The sequence below is a fragment of the Amphiprion ocellaris genome, chromosome 10, assembly GCF_022539595.1.
Source record: "Amphiprion ocellaris isolate individual 3 ecotype Okinawa chromosome 10, ASM2253959v1, whole genome shotgun sequence".
NCBI classification, from domain to species: Eukaryota; Metazoa; Chordata; class Actinopteri; family Pomacentridae; genus Amphiprion; species Amphiprion ocellaris.
This window is the reverse complement of record NC_072775.1, coordinates 7,466,102-7,479,510: the sequence shown is the minus strand read 5'-3', so window position 1 is coordinate 7,479,510 and position 13,409 is coordinate 7,466,102. Positions and strand designations below refer to the sequence as shown.

General features: G+C 42.6%; 1 protein-coding gene across 3 annotated transcripts in view; it reads left to right on the top strand.

The window, feature by feature from the left end:
• The first annotated feature begins 2,693 nt into the window (after positions 1–2,693).
• The window catches only part of LOC111584813 (uncharacterized), a 174,139-nt gene continuing 163,423 nt past the window's right edge, over positions 2,694–13,409 (top strand). The window contains exon 1 of one of the 3 annotated variants that reach the window (XM_035941008.2): positions 2,694–2,911. The gene's annotated coding sequence lies outside the window, so the exon portion shown is untranslated. The remainder of the gene's footprint in view (positions 2,912–13,409) is intronic. The other 2 variants (XM_055014330.1, XM_023294092.3) reach the window with 2 other exon arrangements.

Below are 13,409 nucleotides of genomic sequence, written 5' to 3'. Positions count from 1 at the left end.
GGCAGAAATGAGAAACATATTGCTTTCCCCTTGTTCTCCGACATGCTTCCAAACAAATAGGGCCCCTTCTTAAAAATGTTGCTCTGTCATTGTGTTAGCAGGTAAAACTTAAGCTATGAAGCTGCAGAAGAGAACTTTTATTTCAACCCTCTGACGATAGGAGGAATTACATGAACACTATTGATGCCTGCTTGTGATGTATGCCTTGATTGCTTTCTTTTTAACTGTATTTATTTTAGAGCCTTTATTTCATAGTAAAGTGAAGAGAGACAAGAAAGTGGGAGTGAGACCAGGGGAATGATCATATGATCCAGGCAAGTAGCATGGTGTGGGCCCTTACCACTCGACTGTTGGGTTGTCCCTAGTCGGACTCCTTGGATGTAGGTATAAGCCAACCATTGGTCGATTATCTGATCCAACATTCTCCTCCACTTCTTGTTCGTGCTCGTCTATATGCATGCGACACTGATGTGGTGTCCTTTGCTTAGCTCCGCCCATGATGGCCGGGATTAATTTAAAGAAATACAAACAAGCCAAAGTGTTTATTTATTTATTCCACTATTTATTCCACAGAACGATAGTGTGGTGCAGGAAGACCATTATGTTCAACAGAATGGGCTGTCAAGGAGAGACTAGGTCGTCCTCCACTGTTGTCTTTTTTAGACTGTAATCCTTTCTCTCAATGCTGAGTTTCTCTTTTATTTGGAACACCAAGAACTTTTCTTGGATATTTCCCAGGTTGTCCTGCCATAGTCCCAGTTTCCGTAGTCTTCTACATCTCTGTCGCTAGGCATTCTCCTTTAGATTGCATACAAAAGATGGATATAACCTCCAGGTCTGAAAAGTAATGTCAATGCAGAAGTGACATAAACCTGCATTTTTTTCTAACAGCCCGCAGGAGATGACTCCTCTGGTTGCAAAAAAACAAGCAAACAAAAAATAGACAATAAAGCAAACAAAGTGACAGGTCACTTGTGTATGTAGTGTCTTTAAGTTCTCCTGTCAGATCCACCACTCATTTATTACATCTGGTTTCAAAAGGACAAAATGGTGACACCTGAATTCCCAACTCAAGGCTTCAAAACAGCTGTCCTCAAACCAGTGCGTGACATCACGGGAACTACGTCCATCTTTTATATACAGTCTATGGTTTCTTCCCTCTTTAGCTCTGGCAAACCAATAATTGCTGGTTAATGTAAAATGTATTGCTAGCTTTGTGCCAGCGGGGAAATGTTGACATTGACATGAGAATCTGAGAAAAACTAATTTAGCTTGTGTGAAAATGCTTGGTAAGGTCTTGAATGTAAAGGCTGTTCATCAATATGTAAAATTCCTGCACTCTCTAGCTTTAACATTCTGGTAACGATAACAGGAATACAAGGTCATAGAAACCCCAGTGAGAGCTCTTTATATACTGACTAATGACTGATAATGACATACACCAAGTCACTACATTACAACTAAAGATTCTATGGAACTTTTTTATATGAAGGTAAGTTACCACTTTCTAACAAGGCACCTGTTTAATGTAATAGCCCAATTGCTACTTAATAAATTACTGACAAATGCTTAACACTGTCTATGGTTTGCCATTACCAAGTTTTTGCTTGCTATAATGCAAGATTGATCAGCATATATACTACAGAAAGAACATTTGGTTCCACTTTATGAAGGTTTTGTTAACTCCTAATCAATTTTAATCACTGTTAAGAAACAATTAACTAAGAAATAATTTACTAGGCTTTTAATATTGGTTATAATCGAATCTTTTCTTCTAAATCTGGCAACCCAAATGTGTTAAGTGTCTTACAACTTATTTATAATGTTAGTAAAGAATTTATTAACAATAATGTCTAATATTAAGCAACATTAATAAGACAAGAAACAATCCCCAATTAAAAAAAAAAGTTGAGTTTTATACTTTCTACTAAACCTGGCTACCCAAATGTGTTTAGTGTCTTTATTTATAATTTTAGTAAAGAATTTATTAACAATAATGTCTAATATTAATTAACATTAATAAGATAAGAAACAATACCCAATAAAAACTGTTAAGAGATTTACACTTTCTACTAAACCTGGCAACCCAAATGTCTTCATTTTATGAGTGGCTTATAGCCAATTTAGTAAAGAATTTATTGACAATAAATTCTAATAGATAAACTCAGCCAGCTTAAAGGATCCTTAGATGATGCTAACAGGAGATTCTTGTAAAAATGTCCTCTAATATAAGACTAGGCTACTGTTGTAATCATTATGACCTATTATTTTTCTAAATAGCTTTGCAACGCAAAGCATAGTTTCTTGTAATATGGTTTAAAATAGTATCTGTTAAGCATTAATTAGTTGCAGTTCATAAACCTTGAATTAAAGAAAAATGCATTTTTAAAGAGTTATCCTTAACTTTTCTTCTCTGCATCCACAATGTTAAGATTCTACTGGAAAAAAAAATAATAATTAAAATGTAGATACACAGGAAAACCCTCGGAATATAATGCAAATGAGGAGGCTGTGATGATGTTTGATGAATGATGATAAAGATGGTGATCGTGATGCTGCTGGTGGAGGTGGTGATGATGGTGATTATGAGTGATGATGGACACAATACCAGTATTAATCACTTCCGAGGCGCAGACTGTGTGACGATGAAGAACTCAAGAGAGGACAAAGACAAGAAACCGTGGACATTAGTGACAGGAAAAACGTGCCGACGGGTTTTCAAGAGTCACGTTATTATTGAAAGGGGTGAGAGAGAGGAGAGGAGAGAGAGGGGAGAGTGGAGAGAGAGGAGAGAGACGGCGCGATAACAGCGTTTGTCCTTCTTGGAGTCAGTTTGGTGACCGGCTGACGGGCAAGACGAGCGACGGACGAAGAAACTTGAGACAATCGTACCGAGATCCGACATTCAGAGGTAAATTTAACACAAATCTGTGCGAATTCAGATGATTGTGTCATTTTAAGCGCGCACGGTTTCTTTTCTTTTTCACCTCGGTCAGGCTGACTGAAGATCAGACCTAGTTTCCTCTCGATTTGGGAATTCTTGGCATCTCTGCTTGACATTCACCAGATACTGTAGATATTAAAGCAGAAACAACGCTACATGGATGCTTTAACACTTCTATTCATACACACGGGTCGCTTTTTTATTCTTTTTAGGGAAATAGAGGCAGGTGCTTCATTCTCGCGGCGGACCGACTCCGTGCGTATTTGCGAGGCTGTGACTGGTTTGCGGGGTTTTTTTCTGTCGCTGCAAGAAAAAAAAAGTATATCCCTGAAATCACAGAGCAGAATGACCTGTGAACTGTGCTTAGAAGAGAAATATAATCGTGGAGCTGTGTCATAATGGCCGACAGTGAACATAGAGTCCTAATTGGAAGCCCCTTTGGTCAAAGAGATTGAGGACCTGTCCGCTGGCGCACGCTATATGCGCCTTTATGTGGGGGAATTTCAGCGCCATAACTGTTGTATACACTGACTGATCCCATTATTGATCCGCTCATCGATTCCACCAGATTTGTAGTCCGTGTAGGCTGCTCCTCCGACCACAAGGTGAGGGGGATGTCACTTTTTTGTGTGCAAATTGGACAGGCGCAGTATTATTATTATTTTTTTTTACGCGTACGAGCCGATTCCCAACAGATTCCCTGACAGACTGGAGCAAACCCGACACCCCCGGGGGCAAATATTTTACCTTGCGCGCCGTCCGTGTGTGCAATCTCGTCTGCGGTTCAGCGCGTCTCTAATGAGGTTCATCGGCTGCGAGTCGCTTCAGAACCTCGACTTAATTGCGTCCATTTATTACGCGACCCCATAAGTCGGTGATAATAAGTATTTGGCTTCATATCCAGAAGTGTCGCTTTGTGATGCGCCTTTGCAAAAAAAAAAAGATGCTCAGCCCGTGCACAAATGTAATAATGTTGCTGTTTGTGTGAGACCTTAAGCATCCATTGCCCTTCTGGGAAATACATTTGCTTAGATTTATGACCTGACTTCACAGGTTATATCGATTATTGCAGCCTGCTGTGTACTATATTTTTGTTAGAGCAAGAAAAGTGGGTCTGCCACATCTATATATAATTTTTTGATGTTGTAGGGAGCACAGGGAGCTTTTGATACAGTCGTCTCTGCAGCTGGGTCAGCTCTGAAGTGGGAAAATCTCTGCTCTTTTAGCCCCTTGTTAAACATGGACATAAAAGCTAATGAATGGCACACACACTCACACGCTCACACACACACACGTGATGAGCCCTAAGCGACTATAATAGCTCTGATCAGTGTGAGACATGTTTATGTATGTGGAAAGCTCATGTATTATACATGGATGTTGCACCAGGGTACATTGGGCACAATCAGCTCTTACGTGTCTATATTTGTTTACGTGTCTGTGCATCTCCAGTCTGATGCTTGTGACTGGATGTTTATCTCTATATGTGCCGTTCGGTTTGTGTATCTCTGACTGCATGAGCACTTTTCTGCAATTTGTCGCTGGACCAGCCGAGACATGCAAGCTTCTTTTTTTTTGAGGGGAAGAAATGAAAACGAGGGAGGTGATTGGACACATGTGGTTAGGAGATACAGCGTGGAAATCTTCGTGTTTAGCTATTAACTGTTTACACCGAATGCAGACGCCCAGATGGGGAATGAGCAGCGAGATGCAAAAGAGGGCAGAGGAAGAGCTCAGGAGACATCAAGGGACGTGAGAAGGGAGTTAGATGGAGTAAATGAAATGTGGACAGAGGAAGGGGTGGGACAGAACATGAGGAGGGATTAGAAGGAGAAAATGAGAAGATAGAGGAGGAGAGGAAGGGGTGGCGGCGGTGGTGGTGGAAGCAGACAGGTCACACTGAGTCAGTGACTTATGCTGGCGATAAAACCGCCCGAAGAATAGAAGCCGAAAAAAGAGGTGCTGTTGTTGTGACAAGAGAGGGACACAGCAAATCCCATTAGCGGACATTACTGTGCGTTATGGCCGACAGTAAGGAACAGGTTTGGGATAGATGGTCGGTTCCAGAGAGAGGAGGGAGGACGGAGGGACACAGACAGGAAAAGACACTGAGGAAGGACATAAATAAGTGTGTTTAGGAGAGAAACAACAGAGTCGAAGACGCTTAGGGAAACAGATTTGAATTCAGGTCTTGAATAGAGATTTTCTTTAACCATTCTCACCCGCCAGTCTTATATAACCTTGTTGCCTCTCCTGCCTGAAGTGGCCTGTAATGCTTTGCCAGGAAGACAGATTACTTACTAATACTGTTCCAAAGACTCCACTGGCTGTTTCCCTTTAAAGATTCAATCACATTCCATCAATGGCCTACTCTTGAAGATGTTAGAGATGCATCCAAACATGCAGATTGTTGTTCTACGGAGAGAAATAAAGCCTATACATGCTACCCCCCACATGGGAACCACACACTGGGGACATGGTAAATGATCAGTGAGTCTCTGTTTCTTTTTGATTCCCTCCTAATGAGAATGGGCGAGCCCTAAAGATGAGCACCCACGGGGGCTTTTCTCTTCCGACAAAGTATGTGGCAGTCGACGGACGTGTACCATTCATTAGCTGACAATTCAGTGAAATGAATCAGACAACATGGCCTCCCAGGGATCTTTGTGGAGAACAAGGAAATGAATGCTTAGTGCTCACGACATGAGCGTTCCCTAGGGCCCCCACGCACAGAGATAATGCAATGGCACAATTCCCTTTCTGATTGTTTGAAACGAGGAAGGATACAAGGAGTTTCCAGGATCTAACATCTCTTCAGATCCTACTTGCATTCCCCTCGTCTTGCTTTTCAGGCACGGGGAAAATGGAATGAGGCGTATTAAACCTTCAGCAGAGTACTTTCCTCTGGTGTCAGTCTTTTGAAGGGGGAGTGAAAATCTTGTGACTCTGCAGTGACTTTGCGCTGAACTGAATCTCAACTATATCATCCCAACTATATCATCTCCAATTACCTACTCAAGGCAAGTGACTGATGAGCCATTTTTCATCCATACGTGATGCTCCCTTCAGACTCCAGATAGATGTGGAGGATGATGTACTATACCTTCCCTCTGCCCTTTGATGGTGATTGTGCATCAAAGGGAGGAGGGGGGGAAGACACATGATTGCTGATGCGGAGTTTCTAAGAAGGGAAATTCGCCAGCATTCTCCCAGCAAGCATCTCCCAGGAAAAGTGTGGGATTTAGCTCGAACATCCTTTACGCTTTCCCCCCCTACATCATCCCCCCAATACCGTCCCCAGCGTCCCCAAACTGAGGTTAGAGCAGGACAAGCTGACCCCAGCCTTCACGCTGCTATGTCGAGACACAGAGCTGCTCTGTCCCTGGTGGTGATGGAAGGGAGGAAAGGGAGGGGAGGGGAGGCGGTCATTTAGAGGAAATGGCTATGTCTAGCGGTACAGTGTGTTTTGCTCTGTGGAGGCCTGTGGGATGGTGCTGCAGAGTCTGTCACGGTCTGATTGCTCTCAGACCAACGTTGCTGTTTACCCGGCGTGCACGCGGCAGTGCATGCAGGTTGGGATGCATATGTGCATGCATATTCAAGACAGGGTTTCGCACTCTTGCCCACAACATGGAAAAGTCAGTGCCGCTGTCTTCAGACAAGCAAAACGTGCAAGCACAGACACACATACATTACTGCGATTTTCCTCAATTGCTCCCTCTCTTCAAGAAGGACTGAAAGTATGGAGGCACATTCCCTGTCTGCTTCCAGCAGGGGGTCCACATCACTGTCGGGGTGGACTGAATTTCTGAGTGGGATGTTTGATTGGTGGAGGCATCTCTAAGCTCGATGGTGGATGGCTGTTTGGAGCGGGTGATGAAGGAGGACTCCAGTGGGAAAGAAAAGTACAGAAACTCGCTCCACTGGAGACATTATTATACAGAAGGCTGCTCCAGGCTGGACTGAGTGTGTCTGTGTGTGTGTGTCTGTGTGTGTGTGTGTGTGTGTGTGTGTGCTCTGTATATTTACATTTACACCCTACTGTGTAGAAATGAGAAAGAGAGAGGGCAAGCGAGTCAGACATTGACAGAACGTGAAAGCCTATATGACTGCTGCTTGTATGTGTGTGTGTGTGTGTGTGTGTTGGGTATAGACTTGCTGCCACTGGCTGAAGTATTGTACGAGTGAGCTAAAAAGAATCTTTTCTCTAGTTGGTTCTGATTGAAAGTTGAGTTTGAGCCAAGAATTGAGTGCTGAATAATGATGTCGAGCATTTCCTCACATTTCTTTTCAAATCTTGTTGGAAAGATTTCAGTGTTTTCACACAGGTGTACAGATGTGAAGTATATGAGGAGGAGGAACACTATGTTGCTGATAAGGTTCCCAGAGTTCCTAGAGTTAAGTGGAATCAGCCGAAGGAATGAAAGTGTTTGGCAGTAACTTTACAGAGATGTGATTATTACTTTGAGTGGCAAGTAGCGTAAATGCTTACACTTTGGAATTCAGCTGCTAAATCATAATAATTGATCTCAGTAGAGCTCTGTTACATCAGTGGGTTGACTTTCTCATGGGAGTGTGATGGACAGTTGCTATATTTTCTTTTCTGCACATTCAGAGGACAGGCTGAGATGCATTAGGTTGCACAGGAATATGAAGTATGGGGAACCACAAGAAGACAGTTGCTGCCAAAGTGGGTGTCATGAGACACCAAGTTGAGGGCATTGGGGGTTTGCCAGATGACTTCCAGGAATCAAATGGAATTCAAAAACAGTCAGAAATTGCATATTTTAGCCAAAATTGTTGCACAAGATAAACATAGCAGTTGCAGTGGCTTCCCACAAGACAGAAACAATGTTGTTGTTGCTGCTTTTTGCATGTTTACTCAGTGCTTTAGCTTATACTTAGACAATACTCATGTATTCAGTTAGAAACCTTCATCATATTACTATATAATCATAATATAGTTGTTAGACTGTTGTGTTTTTTGTGTTGTCTTGAGTCCTTATTGTGCATGTAAGCCATTGATTGTATTTAAAGATGGACAAACCCTCTGTGACGTCACCTATTGGTTTCCTGAAGAGTGACTATGAAGCTCAGAGTGATGCCTCTGATTGTTCCCTTTGTGGTACCTCCTAATTCAAACAGAAGGGGCCATAAACTGTCCAATGAGGGCAAGCGCCTGTCATTCAAATCGTCTGCACCCTTAATTATACTTAACGTTTAGCCTTAATACAAACAGATAAGTTTTTTAAAAAGTCAACCCCTGTAGAGTTGTCATGAATGGGTAAATCAGCTACAGAGACCAACCCATTTTTTGTACCAGGCTGCAAACATGTTTATTTACACTGTAAAATTGGACATTTTAACATAGGAGTCAATGGAGATCAATATTGTTTTGGAGCCAGCCTCAAGGATATTCGAGGAACTGCATTTATTTTTTTTTTTGCTTTATTTTTCTGATCAAGAGGTTGTTGTTTGGTATTGCATGCAACATTTGAATGCGTCAACCATCTCTGGAGATAATGAAGATGTTTGTCGCTCTGACACTGTGATTTTGGGGCTCAGGGACTAATAGCTTTGGGAATCCCTGCTCTAAAGGAGTAACAGAAACGTGCCTCCTGTTAATTCAAAGGTTATTTATCAGACGTGTCTCAGCTGCCACCCAGCCACCAGCAGCTTTACCTACATTTAGTTGAAGGTAACCCTTCAGGTAGCTTATGTTATATTTGCCTCAGTAATACATGCTGTCAGTCGCTGGTGCTAAGTTGTTGATGATCAGTAAATGTTTCATAACTGAAGGCTGGCAGCTTTTAAACCACACATCTTGTTTTCTGTTCCGACCAGTTGCTATCACCAGAGTAATGTGTTTAATTTTTCACTTAATTATATGTGATGAACCATTGCTTACATTTTTCAAGTGCCACACTTTCTAAAAACCATTCATATATATATATATATATATATATATATATATATATATATATATATATATATATATATATATATATATATATAAATAAAAACAGCTTGTGATGCCCTAATTTCACTTTAACTTTTCAGTAAGTAATGTAAGCCTCAACCAGACAGTTCTGACTTATTGATTTATTTTCCTCCAGATGAAGACACCTGATAAATCCTTCAAATATAACTCAAGTCAGGCCCAAAGTTTTTTCTTCTTTCTCAGAGATGCATTGTGATTAATCTTTGTATTGGACATCTGCTTAGGAAATGAGCTTGCTCATAACTTTCCTTTAAATTATGAGTCAGGAGGTGGGACGACTGTTAGGTGCACAACTGAAGAACAGATCAAAGAACAGGCGTATCAGTCACCCAGCCCAGCTTGCATTACTTCCATGCGCAAGGATAATGAGGATGGAATCCATGAGGAGGGTCAAATCTCACTGAGCTGCACTGAAATGAAGAAGCTACAATTAGTCCCGCAGCGCGTGGAATCTGAAATCACAGTATTGAACGTTAAATTAGATTTTCCGAAGTCAGACGTCGAGTTGAAGTGATTAGTTTTAAGACACATGATGTGGAAAGCAGTTTTCAATTTTACAGTTTTCTCTGGGTTTTCATTTGCTTGTCCTTATTTCTCAACTCATAAGTACATATGAAATTGAAGGCACTGACTGTAGCTACTTAAATAATTTCACCATGGTTTAACACAATTTAGAGACACTTTAATAAGCTTTGCAACAAAAGGTGCCAATGACTGTAACCAGCGCTTTGGAATTGAATTTATCATACTCAGAAAATTAACTATTTTTCTGAACAATTGCTCTTTAATAGAAAAAAAACCTGCTTGCACAGAAGGTAGCTCTCCTTTTTTCTCGTGTTATTTCTCACTTCTGTGTTTTGGCTCGTCTTTATCACGGCTGCCAGTAACTCTGGTGAAATGCTGTGCGTGCTGGAGGTAGGAGTCACTGTGGAGGTGTTTGCTTGGGCTGCTGGTAATGTGCATCTGCACGGCTGCATGTATCACATCAGCTGCAGACGTGTGTGTGTGTGTGTGTGTGTGTGTGTGTGTGTGTGTGTGTGTGTGTGTGTGTGTGTGTGTGTGTGTGTGTGTGTGTGTGTGGTGATATGGGGGGGGCGTGACAAAATGAAACCTACAGCATAAGCTGCCACCCCTGACATAGGAGTCCTGTAGGAATAGAGTAAATCCTATTGTAAATTTGCCTACTCCATGAAGATAATTGGCTTATTCCTGTGTTAAATAGCCGGTCCTACAGGACACTGACTGGGCTTAGCATGCTCCGTGTAGACAGTCTGTCTGTTCCTCTGCTTCTTAGGGACTCAGAGGCACATTACATACTGAATTACTGTATGACAATGATGAACTGATAGCTGCGGTGCCCAGCCCAGAGCTCCTGTGCAGGGACCGACATGCACAAGCGTCTGCAAGGGCACGGGCTCGATTCCCACAAGGTGCTCGTCTCAGAAAAAGGAGGCTCTTGCTGCTTGATGTATGAAAAAGCAGTTACACAGACAGGCTACTTTAGGAACAATCTGCACATCCAAGACTTCTGAGCTACATTTCTCATGCCTTGTATAGCTCTCAATTTCTAGTTTTCTTGCTCAAGTCTACACAGCAGTCTCAGGCTTCCATTGAGCTTGGATGTGGAGAAAGTGTTGCGTAGCCTTACCTAAATCATTATCCACACATGAAACACCATCTGGGTTTCACTCCGTTACTTTGAAGATTCCTTCGTCATCAGTGCTCTGCCTAAAGGAGACACAACAGATAAATGCGTGTGTGTGCATACATTCATTTGAGCTTACATGTGGCTCTTTTCATGCATGTTTTAACCCCGTAGTTGCTCAGTAACCACGTTAACAGCCTCTGTGATTCTTGGCCTCTGGGCAACTGCTTAGTGATGAACTCGGCCCCAGCTGATCCAGCAGCTCAGAAGGGGAGAAAAGCACCAAAACGCTCAAACCAGAAAATGAGAGATTCAGAGATGGATGAATTGTCAGCGGATGTGCAGCTGTTCGTGCTTGTGCGTGTGGATATATGTGTGTGTGTGTGTGTGTGTGTGTGTGAAGCTAGAGAGCTAGCACGCATAATTCTGGGACATGACCGAAAACTGTCTAGTTAGAGTGCATCAGGAAATGGATGAAAGGGAGAATTCCCTGCACGTGGTGAGAGGAAAGAGACAGAGCTGGAAATGCTTCATCTGTGTGTGTCCTGATGGCTGCTAAGTTGAACAAAGACAACTGAGAGACAGTGACTCCGCTATACTTTCAAACCAGTGCTCTGTCTCTGTGAAAACACGCTGGACACGCTGGGAAGTGAAATGGTTGAAAGCACCTTTTTAAAGGTTGACTGATGATATTGAGTAGATGAAATGGCAGCACCTCAGGGAGTGTTTTTTGAAGCTAAAAATATAGGGGCGAAGGAAGCATTTGTTCATGCTTATGTTGTTGTCAGGTTACATTGATAAATACTGTCATTTATGGGTAGGTGAGATGCACTCCCACTCTGTCATTAGAATGTTTTCTTTGAGTGTATTTGGCCACACGTGTGTCCAGGTGTGTGTGCAATCGTGCATTTTCTAGCCTCTCTAGAGTCGCAGAGGGCGAGCCACAGAGCATGAGGTTCATCAGGAGTGTAATTAATGTGGTGCAGTTCAGTTGTCATGCGTGATATTTCAGTCCTGCGATCTACTTGAGAAGGCTTTTTGATGAATGGCCAATTAGAAGCAGACTCCTCATGCCTGGTGGCTGACTGATCTCTTTTTAATGGCACTCCTGTTTCTTTGATAAAACACAAAATGAATCATCGATACCCTGGGCCCGAGGAGCACTGAGCTCAAAATTTAATTGTAATTGGGTGTGTAGCAGCAGTTTGGGGTCGAAGCTGTGCCTGTGTGTGTGCAGCAGAGAGTGTGTGAGAGCACTTTTGCAGTAATGGTGGTCAGCCCCAGTCATACCCCGATGCACGTGGCTGCTTTCCGAAGCATTACGAATTATGTAATTTACTGGTTATGTGTGTTTATGTTTATTCCTCCATCTATATTATCTGCATTGATCTATGAGCAGTACATTTCAGCCACATTGTGCCAGTATGGCAGCCCAGCTGTGTGTGCTTACAACAACAGCAATCGAGTCTCATTGTCACAGATTTTTTATGTTTTGTGTTTGCTATTAAAGCACACTTCAATTAGGCCTGGCAAGCTTCCCTTCCCCAAATATCCATGCTTAAACTGCATTGCTCTGGTTTTGATGCTTTAATCAAAAAGTCTCATTTTATATGCATAATTAATGCAACAGAAAGAAAAAAAAGGACGAGTGGGAAAAGCAGCCCTAAACGTTCAAAGAAATACAAAGTCCCTTTTCTTCTTTATTTGCCAGTTCCTGAGGAGATGGCCGAGATGTATTTGCAGTTTCTCAGAAGGGGGTGCCACGGCACACCGTGTAACAATTTGTGCAAGCAGCTAGTATCTTGAACCAAAGAGCCCACCAGGAGCTTTTGGACCACCCAACGGGCAGCAAAGATCTTTGCGATGCCTTTTATGTTTGCTGCAGTGTTCTCATGCGTCTGAGCCGCTGGAGATTTCTCCGCTTCCCTACGCAAACAGAAGAGGTTGAGAATGAGGTGATTAGTGCTGTCAAAATGTCACCGCATCTCCCGCTGATGCTGGAGGGGTTGGGACAATAATCTCATAATTCAGAGCATGAAACTGTAGAAATGCGTAGAAATCTCGTACCTGCCTGCCTGCAAGTGGCACATACAATACGAGCCCTTTGGATTCTCGGGTTTATGTGTACTTTCCTCAGCCTCCTTCCTCGGCTCCACCGCACAATGTGATGCGCCTTCTAGCTGAAATTGCGAGGCAGACCTTTCACACTTGGTCACAATGGAATCTTGCTCGGCAGGTAGGCACTTGGGGAGATACAGAGGGAATCTTATTTTGAGGATTTAGACTTCATAAACATCATTATCATCTCCCCGACCTTGAGTTGCTGTGCTGTTCAGCGGCGACCCCAATTTTGTCAGGAACCTTGAATGGTGATGCGCATGGTCTCTCGGGCACACGGGCAATCGAGTCAACAAAAAGGAATTTTTTTCCTTTTTTTTGAGACTGGAGTGTGTGGCATGTCTGCATGTGCGTTGTGTGTGTCTGAGAGAGGGTGTGCATCTACGTACGTGCGCTGACTCAGTAATCTTTCTAGCCTGCTGCCTGGAACCGTCAGCATCTTTCCTGCAAACAAAGTTTTCTGACTGTGCCTCTGCCAGATTTAAACTGTGTAGAACATTAGTGTAACAGCCCACGCTCTTAGAATACAGATTTGTTCTTGAGTGCACGCCAAATGGCCTCTATATTTTATGAGACTTCTCTCTACTAACATGCCGTCTTGAGACTAATTATCATGGTTGCACTCAAACACAAGGCTCGTTTATTATTGCATTGACATCACATTTGTTTTGGCTTGGCCTACATGGCAGGGACTTCACAGC